Genomic DNA, 14,472 nt, shown 5'->3' with positions numbered 1-14,472 from the left:
ACAACAAGTTTTTGGCGCCGTTGCCGGGGACTTTAAAATTAAATTCTGTTTTATCAACTATTTGACAATTTATTTTCATTGTTTTTAATCTTGTTGGTTCGGGTTGTGCAATCTCAGGTACCTACAGTTTATGAACCAGTAAGAAGACCTTGAACTTGCTCCTATTGACCCTGAGATCGAACGAACTTTCAGAAAAAGGAGAAAAGATCAAAAGGCTAAAAGCCGAGGCACTATGGCTGAACGTGTTGATGATGAGGGGGATGGCCAGCAAGTTACTAATCCCATTGTTTTGGCGGATGACAGAGCCAGAGCAATACGGGAATACGCTGCCCCCATGTTTAATGAGCTAAATCCAGGCATTGTGAGGCCAGAAATCCAAGCAGCTCAATTCGAGCTCAAGCCGGTCATGTTTCAAATGCTCCAAACCGTGGGGCAGTTCAGCGGGATGCCAACGGAGGATCCTCATCTCCATCTTCGTTCATTCTTGGAGGTGAGCGATTCCTTTAAGCTTCAAGGAGTGAGTGAAGAAGCATTAAGGCTGAAGCTATTTCCATTCTCATTAAGAGACCGAGCTAGATCATGGCTCAACACTTTGCCTCCCGATTCCGTTACAAATTGGAATGACTTGGCTGAGAAATTTCTGAGAAAATACTTCCCTCCCACCAGAAATGCAAAGTTTAGAAGTGAAATTATGTCATTTCAGCAGCTGGAAGATGAGTCCACTAGTGACGCGTGGGAAAGATTCAAAGAGCTTTTAAGAAAATGTCCACACCATGGTATCCCACATTGTATACAAATGGAGACCTTCTATAATGGCCTCAATGCAGCTTCTAGAATGGTATTGGACGCTTCAGCCAATGGAGCCATTCTTTCCAAGTCTTACAATGAAGCATTTGAGATTTTGGAAAGGATCGCAAGTAATAACTATCAATGGTCAAACACTAGAGCTCCTACAAGTAGGAAGGTGGCGGGAGTTCTTGAAGTAGATGCATTAACGGCTCTAACAGCTCAAATGGCCTCAATGACCAACATCTTGAAGAATATGAGTTTGGGAGGAAGTATTCAGCCAGCTGCTGCCATTCAAAGTGCAGAAGTGTCATGCGTGTATTGTGGGGACGGGCATACTTTTGAGAATTGCCCTTCAAATCCAGCCTCAGTTTGTTATGTGGGAAATCAGAATTTCAACCGCAACAACAACCCATATTCGAACACTTACAATCCAGCATGGAAGAATCATCCTAATCTGTCATGGGGGGGTCAAGGAGCAAGTTCAAGCACAGCACCAGCACAAGGAAGACAAGCATATCCACCAGGTTTTTCACAGCAGCCAAGACCTTCACAACATGTTCAAAACTCCCAGCCGAACTCTTTGGAGAATCTAATGAGGGAGTATATGGCTAAGAATGATGCAGTAATACAGAGCCAAGCAGCTTCTCTTCGTAATCTTGAGATGCAGCTCGGCCAGCTAGCCAATGAAATGAAAACTAGGCCGCAAGGATCTTTGCCTAGTGATACAGAAAATCCAAGGAGAGATGGGAAAGAACACTGTAAAGCTATTCAGCTGCGGAATGGTAAAAATCTGGGAAATTCTGAGGAGATACAGGGTAGTGGAGAGCCCACTTCAATCCAAAGTGAAGGAGAAACAAGTAACAAAACTGCCCAGGAAATTGCTGAAACTGGCCCAGTTGCTACAGCAAAGGGTCAGCAAACTCCTCCAGTAAATTCTGGTCCTAAACCGCCCCTTCCATTTCCGCAGCGATTTCGCAAACAACAACAGGATGGTCAGTTCAGAAAATTTTTGGATGTACTGAAACAGCTGCATATTAATATTCCCTTGGTCGAAGCATTGGAGCAAATGCCGAATTATGTTAAGTTTTTAAAAGATATTTTGACGAAGAAAAGGCGTTTGGGGGAGTTTGAAACTGTAGCACTTACAGAAGGATGCAGCGCAATGTTGAAAAGTAAAATACCCCCTAAATTAAAAGATCCTGGCAGTTTTACAATTCCGTGCTCAATTGGGGGTAGAGATGTGGGAAGAGCATTATGCGATTTAGGCGCTAGTATCAACCTTATGCCTATGTCAATTTTCAAGAAGCTGGGTATTGGTGAGGCACGACCCACTACTGTTACTTTACAACTTGCAGACAGATCTATGGCTCATCCCGAGGGCAAGATTGAAGATGTGTTAGTTCAAGTGGATAAATTTATATTTCCGGCGGATTTCATCATTTTAGACTATGAAGCGGATAGAGAGGTACCTATAATCTTGGGTAGGCCTTATCTTGCTACAGGGCGTACTCTTATTGACGTGCAAAATGGTGAACTTACCATGAGGGTGAATGACCAACAAATCACCTTTAGTGTGTTTAAAGCTATGAAATTCCCGGATGAAGTGGAAGAATGCTCTAGAGTTGACGTTGTTGATACTTTGGTAGCTGAGAAGTTCAATAAAAGGGTGGAAAAAGCTGCTATGGGAACCCAGATTTTTGGAGATGAGGAGGAATATAGCAGTGAAGATGAGGAGATGATTACATGGGTAGATTCTTGCCAACCAACCAAGAAATTTAGTAAGGTGTTTGAAGCTCTAAATCTGCCAGAAAAGCACTTTCAGGCCCCTAAACCATCTGTTGAAGAACCACCCCAGCTGGAGTTAAAGCCACTGCCAAGTCATTTAAAGTATGTGTACTTGGGCGACAATGATACTTTACCTGTGATAATATCTAGCTGTCTGGAGTCTGTTGCTGAAGAGGCATTGCTGAAACTGCTGAAGCAACATAAAAGGGCGATTGGATGGACAATGGCTGATATTCAAGGGATTAGTCCAGCGCTTTGTATGCATAAAATCTTGCTGGAATCTGATTGTACTAGTTCTGTGGAGCAGCAAAGGCGTTTGAATCCAGTAATGAAAGATGTAGTTCGAAAAGAGGTCATTAAGTGGCTTGACTATGGGATTATTTATCCAATTTCTGACAGTAAGTGGGTGAGTCCTGTCCAATGTGTTCCGAAGAAAGGGGGTGTTACAGTAGTTACTAATGACAACAATGAGCTTATTCCCACTCGTACAGTCACCGGATGGCGGGTTTGCATGGATTACAGAAAACTCAACAAGGCCACTAGAAAGGATCATTTCCCTTTGCCCTTCATCGACCAAATGTTGGACCGCTTGGCGGGAAAGGAGTTCTTCTGTTTTCTTTACGGGTATTCTGGGTATAATCAGATTTCTATAGCGCCGGAGGACCAAGAGAAGACCACTTTCACCTGTCCATACGGCACATTCGCTTTTAGAAGAATGCCCTTCGGTTTGTGTAATGCACCAGCCACATTTCAGCGGTGCATGATGGCCATTTTTTCCGATATGGCTGAGAGTATTTTGGAGATATTCATGGACGATTTCTCTGTGTATGGGGACTCATTTGACAGCTGCTTGGTGAATCTAGAACGAGTTTTAAAAAGGTGTGAGGAAACCCATTTAGTGTTGAATTGGGAAAAATGCCATTTTATGGTGCAAGGGGGCATTGTATTGGGGCATAAAGTGTCGAAAAAGGGGATTGAAGTTGATAGAGCGAAACTGGAAGTTATAGAGAAACTACCAGCCCCTACCACAGTAAAAGGCATTAGAAGTTTCCTCGGTCATGCGGGCTTTTACAGGCGTTTTATCAAGGATTTTTCTAAGGTGTCCAAACCTTTATGCAGCTTGTTGGAGCAGAATAGACCTTTTGAGTTTACTGATGAATGTCAAGAGGCATTTTCGAAGTTGAAGTCAGCCCTTGTTACTGCACCAGTGATTACAGCACCTGACTGGTCTCTACCTTTTGAACTTATGTGCGACGCAAGTGATTTTGCTATTGGGGCTGTTCTTGGGCAGCGGAAGAATAAAGTTTTTCATTCTATTTACTATGCCAGTAAAACATTAGTGGATGCCCAAATTAATTACACTACAACAGAAAAAGAGCTGCTGGCTGTGATTTTTGCATTTGAAAAATTTCGAGCTTATCTTGTGGGGACTAAGGTTATTGTGTACACGGACCACTCTGCGATCAAGTATTTGATAGCCAAAAAGGATTCTAAACCAAGGCTCATACGTTGGGTTTTGTTGCTGCAAGAGTTCGATTTGGAAATCCGAGACAGAAAAGGGACAGAAAATCAAGTGGCGGACCACTTATCAAGGCTGGAAACTAATACTCACAGCAGCAAATTAGAGGCAGAATTACAAATTCAAGACTCATTTCCTGATGAACAGCTGCTGGTTGTGGAGCAAGAACAGGTACCATGGTATGCGGATGTTGTAAACTTTTTAGTTGGGGGTGTACATCCACCTGATTTCACCAAACAGCAGCTTAAAAAGTTCTTACATGACATCAGATTTTATTTCTGGGATGAGCCATACCTGTACAAACAGTGCCCAGATCATATAATGAGAAGATGTGTACCAGAAATTGAAGTTTCCAGCATCTTGGAACACTGTCATTCAGCTCCATATGGTGGTCATTTTGGTGGGCAACGCACTGCTGCCAAAGTATTTCAGTCAGGGTACTATTGGCCGTCTATCTTTAAGGATGCCCACGATTTTGTTCAATGCTGTGACCGCTGCCAGCGAGTGGGTAACATCTCAGCCAGGAATGAAATGCCTCTTAATTGCATTTTGGAGGTGGAATTGTTTGACGTGTGGGGCATCGACTTCATGGGGCCTTTCCCCCAATCTTTTGGAAACCTCTACATTTTAGTGGCTGTGGACTACGTATCGAAATGGGTGGAGGCAGTAGCTAGTCCAACGAATGATGCCAAAGTGGTAATGAAATTTCTGCATAAAAATGTTTTTACACGATTTGGGACGCCAAGAGCACTAATCAGTGATGAGGGGACGCACTTTGTCAACAAAGTCTTGGCTGCCTTATTAGCTAAGTACAGTGTAAAGCATAAAATAGCCACGACATATCACCCGCAGACCAACGGGCAGGCGGAGATTTCGAACAGAGAAATTAAAGGAATTCTTGAAAAAGTGGTGCATCCCAGCAGGAAGGATTGGTCCCAACGATTAGATGATGCACTTTGGGCTTACCGGACAGCTTATAAAACTCCACTAGGCATGTCACCTTATCGCCTAGTTTATGGGAAGGCATGTCATCTTCCTGTAGAATTAGAGCATAAGGCGTTTTGGGCGTTGAAGAAGTTAAATTTGGATCTTGTAGTGGCTGGAGAAGCAAGAAAGCTGCAGCTGAATGAATTGGATGAGATGCGGCTGTTTGCTTATGAAAATGCAAAGCTGTACAAAGAAAAGATGAAGAAATGGCATGACAACAGGATCAAGGAAAGAGTATTTGAGAAAAATCAGCAAGTGTTACTGTTTAACTCCAGGTTGAAGCTATTTCCTGGAAAGCTTAAGTCCCGTTGGTCTGGACCATTTACTGTGATAGAAGTGTATCCATTTGGAGCTGTCCTGGTGAGAGATGAAAAATCGGGAAGAGAATTCACAGTTAACGGACAGCGGCTGAAACATTATTTTGGTGGGGAGGTTGACAGAGAAAAGACCTCCGTCCATCTGAAGGATGCTTGAAGGAGAAAGGCTATGGGTTGCCATGCATTTCTTGTGGCACATTTGGGCAACCCATGAGTGAAAGAGACAGTTGTACATAAATAATGGATGTAATGAAGTTTGGGGTGTATTACCCTTTGAAAAAAAAAAAAATAGAGCATCAAGAAGCAGGTCCGCCAGGAGTTGGTAACACTGGGACTAGGCTGAGCATAGAAATCTGGGCAGAGGAACTAAGTTTGGGGTGGAAAGTGTTGCCCAGTTGCTATAGCAACCACTCAGCAATGCTGGGCAGCAACTCAATGAGTCTGGGTCCAAAATAGAAGTATCGGGATTTCATCGAGGCTGGGTGGTCCGTAAAGTGTGAAACTGGCACGTGCTGAAAAAAAAAATTAAATGATTAAGGAATTAAAGGTACAATCATTGGGTGCATTTCAATTTTTTTTGGACCAAAGAGCTGTCAAAATTTTGGATTCTTGTGGACCCAGCAGCCCGTGGACTTTATACAAAGAAATAAAGAAAGGGTCCATTTGACCCTATAGTATATTGGGCTCCCAAGAATTAGTCAACTGGGCCCCCTTGCAACAGACCCTTTTCGTATCAGTTATTTTGGATGTACTGAATATATATATATTGAGCTAAAAGAAACGAAAAAAAAAAAAAACATATCAGTTACTTTTCCTTTTATTATATATATATTCGTATTTCATTTTTTTTATATATTACTTTTCTTATATATTACTTTTATTAAATACATTAGTTTATTACCTTTAATATATATATATATACATACTCAGTACATCCTCACCACATTCTCAGCAGCCCTCGTTGACCGCCACCCCTGAAACCCCAACCTCAGAAATCCCTCAGCCGACCACTCGCCCAAGCCACCCAGCTCCGCCTCTCACTTCTCCGAGCCATCCCATCCGCCCATCTCATCACACCGCCGAACCCATAGGACCCATCCCAACAGCCACCGATCCATCCCATCGCCTGTTCCATCTCACTTAACCACGACTCCGCCCCTTCGACCCATCTCGTCAACCTCACGAAAACCCACGGCATTTACCCCACCACGACCCTACGGCGACCCCCGACCGAGAACCACCTCACAACACCAGCTACGACCCCTTCGTGAGCCTTTCCAGTGATCCCGAGAGTCCCTGCCTCCATTGTGGTCCGACGAGACCCACGCCTACGGCACCCCTGCTCCGTGAGTCCCAGTTGAGCATCATTTCTCTCCAGCCCAAGAATCGCGGCAGCAACCCAAACCGTGCCTGCCTCTTCTCCGCCAAGGACATCTCGGCTCAGTGACACCATTTGGGGTAATAGTCCTTTGTTCAGAATATACACTTGTGGCTGTGTTTCTCTTATTGGGGGTTTTTCGTTGTCTCTATTGGTGTACTGTTCTGTGCTGCCTCCCTTTTGCTGTCGTCCATTTGGGCACTCTCCAGATTTCAATCATGCCAAGAACTAAGAGAGTGGCACATAAAGTGAAGAAGAAGCCCTTCCATGAAGTAAAGAAATTCTATTGTCCAACAACCGAAGCAAAATACAACAACCAAGTGGTTAGTCGGGATCTATACATTGAGAGAGGTTTGGTGGCTGACAAAGCTGGCATAGAGGAGTTACCTGAGTGGTTACGTACCACAATCAGTGAGAGGCGTTGGGAGAATTTTGTGGTGCCGCCCGAACCCGCCGTAACCGAGCTTGTCCGAGAGTTCTATGCGAACTTTCTATCTCAAGAGTGGCCTACTACAGTCATTGTGCGAGAAGTTGAGGTGCCTTTCAATGCTGAAGCAATTAATTATTTGTTTGAACTAGAATCAGTTCAGTGCTCTTTTACCCCATGCCGAGGGGAGGTGACAGGGGACGCACTAATAGAAGTTATGGAAACAATAGCTCAGCATGATTCTACCTGGGATGTGGATGAGCACGACAACTTACGTTTTCGGAGGACGGAATTGGAGCATGATCTTAAATGTCTGTACTCATTTGTTCAGACCACTCTCTGCCCTACTTCGCATGATTCTACGGTGAGCAAGGCTTGCGCCTTCATGCTCTATTGCCTGCAAAAGGGATTCCAAGTAGATGTCGGGATAGTGTTAGCTCAAGAGATCTTCGAGTGTTCCCAACGCGGAAAAGGGAAATTGTTTCTGCCTGCCACCATCACCGCTCTTTGCCGTGAAGCTGGAGTCCCTGTTTTGCCCGAGGAAGTTTTGTTGCATCCCAGAGCAGCTGTCAGTTTTGGCCCACCCCGAGCCGCCAAGAACCCCCGCAACTCTGCCTCTTCATCGGCACCTGCTGCCCCGGTCGACGATGCCCTTTTGGAGCGGTTCACTCAGTTTGAAGTGATGCAACAACAAATGCATCGCAGGCAGGAAGAGCTTTGTGGCCGTATGCACTCTTTTTGGCAATATGAGCAGCAGCGTGATGGCATCATGGAGCGGACCTTCAAAAAGCTCACTCCGCGAGTTGTTCCCCAATTCCCACCATTCCCGCAGCAGATTCTTGACCCATGGACTACACATTCAGCACCTGCGCCTACTCTGGATGCTCCTAACGAGGACTCCGAGTGAAGGGGGTTTCCTTATCCTATTCACTATTTTAATTCCTGTTCTGCGCTTGTGTTCTTATGTTAGTTTTTTGTTTATATATGTTTTAGACTATATTTTTCGTATTCTGTGTCTGTATTGTCTTGTACTGTTTTGTTTGTGTTAGTGTGTGTTGAGAGATTTAACATATATTCCTGTGGCCTAGTGTTCCGCTCGATGATGATATTTTTCCATTCGCTCCATTTCTGTGACTGCCTGGCTTTATATGCTGTCTCTGACTATTTCATTGCTGGATATTATGAATGTGTCTTTTTAGTCTCTTTTCAATACAGTATAATTTTGTTTTCCCACCAGACTTTGCATTTTTTTTACTGATTGTTCAGTATATGCTGTAGCATCTAGAATTGATTAGTGCATTTCCTTGAGGCGAAATCCTAGCTCGACTTGTCCCTAAGATATGATTTAGGCCATCCTTGGACGCTTGTGCCTTTCTAGCCTTCCTAATAAACATATTGTTCCCTTAGTCACCCAATTTTGAGCCAATGAGCCTATTCTTTTTTTTAACCCGATCATGCATCCCATCTTCCCCTATATTGCATTTTCCATATGTTTCCCAACTTAATTGCTATCACTTGTCAGAAAATTGTTTCTCATATTAAGTTTGGGGTGAGTGTGGTGAGTGTAGCTTGTGGCGAGCTAATTCTTGATCATTATTTTAGCCACATTGGGGACAATGTTGGGTTGTAAGTTTGGGGTGGGGAATTAGCTCACAAGGCATATCATTATATAATATCAAGCATATTCTCTTGCTATTTATCATATAGTTTTCTCTTTTTGTTGTGAATTTTTGTAGTTCTAAAAAAAAATATATAAATATATATATAATGGTAGTAAATGAAATATCAAAAAAAAAAAAAAAAAAAAAACAGAAAAGAAAAGCAAAAGAAAAAAAAAAGGAGATCAGAAGAAAACATAGCAAGAGAATTACAGTACAATAACATGTCCTTGTGAGTAAAAATAATTATAGGGAAGTGAATCAAGAGTGAGAAATCATGAGGGAGAGGCTAAATTTTTGACAAGTGAGGTGGTTAGGTTTAAGCTAGTAAAAAATATCATTTATCATACCCTAGCCTAAGCCTTACATTACAAGCTTAGTAAAGTCCTATTGATCAAGTGGATAAGTTGAGACTACATTAGTGGAGAGGAGTGCACTAATTCAACTTATGGAGCTATTATAAATGAAAAAATCAAAGGGTGATTGTAGAGAAATTCAAAGTTCGGTGGGATGTGATTTTATACATTATTGATTAGAGGACTCTAGAGAGATGTTAGTGATATCCAGTGAGAAAAATTTGAAAGGGCAGCATATACGGTTAAGGCAGAAACATTTCTTTATTCCACTTAATTCCATTTTTCTGAGAGCATCAATGTTCACTAGGCCATTTTGAATTCTTTTGAATCTCTCATCGATTGTGTGTGTGTTGTGTGTGTTTACTGTTGTGTTTACTGTGGTGTCATCATTACTCGAGGACGAGCAATAGGCTAAGTTTGGGGTGTTGATAACTCTAGGATTTAGAGTTATTTTCACATCTTTAAACTTAATTTTCAAGCCAAAACAAAAGAGTAATGAGTTGTAAGTAGTGTAATTGTGTCCATTTAGTGTATATTTGTATCAAGGGACTGTGTATCTGTATTATCATATTTTTTTCTTAGTGATTTATGTAGTTTCGTGTTTATGTTAATCAGGAAAGGAGGCTAAAGCAGGTGATTGGGAACTTTGGATCATGAAGAGGAACAATTCTGGAAAGAGCATGTTGTTGTACTCTTAATGCTGTAGCAAACATACCGTAGCAATTGGCAGAGCCCAGGAAGAAAACATGACAAATGCCAGTTGGACTTAATGAGACATAAGTGGCGCTGAGGTGGCGAGAATATTGTACAATTAAGTCAGCTGGCTGGTGTGGCAAAGGACAGGGGGGCAAGATTGACTTTGACTTGCTAATTAGGGTAAACCAAGTACCCTTAAAGAGAGCCCAGCCGAAATATTGAAGGATACGGAATTTTTTGGGAGAATTCGGAATATTTTTCACTAAAAAAAGTACAGAGAGAAGCAGAAAGAAAGAAGAAGAAGGGAGTACGAAATAGGAGAGAAAAAGAAGACAGACGCCTAAGGGGGACTAGAGCTCAACACTCAATTCTCTCTAATATCTATCTCTCTTTAATTTTGTATTATTTTCTCATCTCAATTTCTGCTCAAACTCCATGGAAATATTCTGTACTGGTTTTATGTTTATAATTTCAGCCATGAACTAACACTCTAAAGATTTGGGTGGTTATGAACCCTTATGTATGAACTAATTTTCTAAATGCATGGTGAAGTTGTTTATGTCATAGTTCAATTGAATGTGCTGTAATGTTAATTGAATGTTAATTACTGGCCATATTTAGCATTTATTAAGTTAGATCTAACTTGGAAAAGGGAAGTCTAGCTGAACCCATTCAATTGATGCAAGAAACTTACCTAGTTTTAGGTGATTTTTAGTAGTGGAATAGGACTATTTTGCTGCTTTGCATAACCTAAAGATTTGGTGCTTGATGGATTGTTTATAGTCTGTTTTAATACAGGAATGTATTGAGGAAGGTTATAAACAATAGATAGTAAGTTTTGGGAAAAACTCACTGGGTTTTACGAAATCTGTTAACTGTGACATAAATTGCTGACCCATTGCTGAGCCATTGCTGTAGCAACTGGAACGTACCGAGGGGAATTAACCACCTAAATCTATTTTTCTCATATCTGAAATCCACCCAGAATTCTTTTATTTTAATCTCTGATTTTTAGTTGAATTAATTTGATCATTTACATTTATTTTCAGAACTAATTACACAACCTTTCTCTTGATTTGGTTATTGTATTATAAACTGTTTTTGGTTGATTTTACATTAATTTAGTTGAAAAGTCCCTGTGGAGACGAACTTTGATACATTATCACTGTATTACTTGTTGTCGATTGTGTATACTTGCGCATATTTTAATCATTAGAATTTTCACAACAATACTCATATACTAACTTATAATACTTATGCATTTCATTTATTTATCATGCACTTTCAAACATTACTTTTATGTTTTTTCTCTTTTTACTTTCACATTTTTATGGGTTCATTATCTTTTGTGCACACTATTCGATTTAGCCAATGTCTGCAGGGCTTGTCACACATATAATATAAAATCTCATGGGTTCTCCTCTGGCTAGCCATCATCGCACTCATCATATTACTCATTTCATCGTTGCCATAGTTGTCATACTTATTACATATATAAATGGAGGAGAAAGACGGGAACATGGCAAACATATCTGAATGGTCAACTCTGTCCTAGCCCACACTAGTGGGCTGCCACTATAAGCCTTATAGGCCTATGTCTTCTTTACTGAACTTACTTAATTGCTTCATTGAAATAGTGGCACACTTTTTAATATCTTATTGTCACTTTGCTTAATTCTTGTTGTCATTAGAATGTTTAACTTTACATAAGAATTTTCAAGGCATTTCATAACTTTTCTCATATTCTTATGCATGGTCTTATTTCACATGATAATGTATCACATAACTGTACATGCCATGCATACATGCTGATGCTATAATGCCAATGTTCGTGATTCATGTTTGATGATATTCAATCAAGGCACTACATCACATCTCATATAACTCAAAACATCTTTAGTCATAATATATGAAGCTTTGGGTTGCTGGCGTTGTTATACCTTAACGTAGAGTCATGGCTCAGGTATAAAGTTTACAACCTAAAAACTTAAAGGCTTCATATATCATAACAGGTAACATAATCATGAACATAGAAGGTAATCCACATATTCATCAACATGATAACACATATTTGTACATAACTCATATCAAACTTAACCAATTAAGACAACTTACACATATCACGAAATTCATCTATTTATCTCAAACAATCCATTATGGTATTCATACCACACATAATGCATATAACCATTCATCACATACTCATCATATGCATCATCATCCCATACTTAACACATCAGGCATACACATTCAATGTAGTCATGCATCTCACACTTAAGCACAAAATGTGAAATTTACTTACCTTAGGTCCTTAGCTTATTTTAAAACTTCTCACTAAGAGACAATCAATCCAATCCATACAAATCCTATTCAAGGTACATCATTTATTAAATTCTATCAAAATCGTAAATATACACTATTAATAGTGTCTATTAACAATACCAGAAACTACTTAAATGATAATAATAATTATTATCATCATAATGCTAATACTCTTCATACATCATAATCCTCTTTACAAAATACTTCTTTAAACCTTGGTCATAATATAATGTACTTTTTGTTGGTATTAAATGATCAAATCAAATGTACGCAGCGGAATATATGGACTCATTTTAATAAATATTAATACCAGCCATAATCATACACATATATAAATATTAAATCACATACAAATAGATCAAGGATTACCTCTTGTAGCCTATCAAGTGTCCTTAAGTCTTTTTGTATAAATCAACGATATTCCTATCCAGTATTCTGAGATCTCACACACTGATCTTCCAGACCAATCCTAAAACACACAAGGACGTGTGTGGGCACGTAGGAATCAAAAAGTTGATTTATATGACTCCCTAGATGTACTCAACACATGAGATCTAGAGAGTTTTGACAGAGAGAAGGTTTAGAATAGTTTTCGGTTTAGAGAAAACTTTCGATTTAGAGAGAGAGTCTGTATTTTTATTTTTCAAAAATAATAATCAAGCCTTATTCTAAAAGTCACGTACTATCAGACTTATAAAGATATTTAATCTAATTAAATATTCTTTAGTTAATTAAAATATAATTCAAATTAAAACTTATTATATTTTTTCATTTAATTATTTATTTAAATCATATTTAAAAAGAATAATTGAATAACTAATTAAACAAACTTATTTGAAATTCAAAATTCAAATCTCAAGGATAAATATCCCTGAGTTAGGCGCCACACACTGTACTATACAGTGTGTGTCACCCAACCCTATTAGGATTTCCCTAATTTTCTCATTTGTTTATTTAATCAACTTTTAAGGCAATATATTTATCCCAATATAAATATCAGTTAATTCAAAATTAACTTTATCATAAAATATCAGTTTTAAATTAAATAAATAAATATCATATTATAAATAAGATATTTATTATTCTCTCTTTATATTAATCCAAACAAGATTAATATTAATTTTAACCTATAGTTTTTCAAAATAAAAACTATATAGTTAAATAATTAATTAATTCACAATTAATCAATTACCCATTATTATCACATAATTATTTCCTTGTCCTAGAAAGTTAATTCCTTTGCAATTTAGTCATTTCTCTTTACAAATCTTTCTTTTGACATCTTTACCCTTGACAGTGTAGGACAAAGGTGATCTGGGGACCATAGACCTATAATACAAAGCTCCAATAAACCAGATTATTAATTAAACTCTTTAATCTACTAATCTTATTTATTAATTCTATGATTACTCCACTATAAATATGGAATTGCACTCTAAGTATTTATAGAATTATATTTACAGAGTTTTCTCTAGTAGTCCATTGATATAATCAATATATGTAGTTATGTCCTCCATTATTGGTTCGTTAGTTAGAGTTGGTCAAAATTATCGTTTTACCTTTATAATTACCTCTTGATCCTTAAGTATCATTAATTCACTAGCGAATAAATAATCTATAATTTAATTATAGATTTGAGCTCAATAACTATTCATTTCCAGAATCAACCCTTAAGGGAACTAATATTCAATCCGTTAGGAAAGCATGGATTCCAATATTGTAATTCATGTTCCCAGTCATCCATGATATTGAATCTCCAAAACAAAAGTCATTAGCATCATTATTCTAAGAGACCTTAACGAGTGAATCAAAAGATCCAATAAACATAAACAGGAGTTCATGAATACTCAGGATTTAAACTAATCTACAAATGATCATCTATTATGGTAAGACTTACATATTTACGTCAAACGGCAAGTTTATAATGATAATTAATTCTCATCGGTCTTGTCATATATAATCTCTATTATATATAGCACCTTTACTAAGATGTCTATCCACATCAGTAATCTGAATCTAGATTACTTGCATCTCGTATGCTTAGCAAACCGTACTATTAACCATTCATTAAAGATTCATTACTTTAATATGTTATTGACTATTTTATTCATTATATATGATCTTAATTCTCTCGTACTAATACAAGATCATATTCTCTCGTACTAAGTTTTGACCGTCGATCTATGGTGGATCACGGTGGCTCTTGGTGGGCTCGCCACCCAACTATAGTAGATTTGG

General features: G+C 38.9%; 1 non-coding gene across 1 annotated transcript; it reads right to left on the bottom strand.

The window, feature by feature from the left end:
- Positions 1-673: 673 nt before the first annotated feature.
- On the bottom strand, positions 674-780 carry LOC133828057 (small nucleolar RNA R71). The gene has a single exon (XR_009890702.1). It is a non-coding gene; the product is annotated as a small nucleolar RNA R71 (small nucleolar RNA).
- Positions 781-14,472: the final 13,692 nt, after the last annotated feature.

The sequence above is a fragment of the Humulus lupulus genome, chromosome 3, assembly GCF_963169125.1.
Source record: "Humulus lupulus chromosome 3, drHumLupu1.1, whole genome shotgun sequence".
Taxonomy (NCBI): Eukaryota; Viridiplantae; Streptophyta; class Magnoliopsida; order Rosales; family Cannabaceae; genus Humulus; species Humulus lupulus.
Note: the sequence above shows the minus strand (reverse complement) of the source record. Positions and strands in the feature narration are given on the sequence as shown.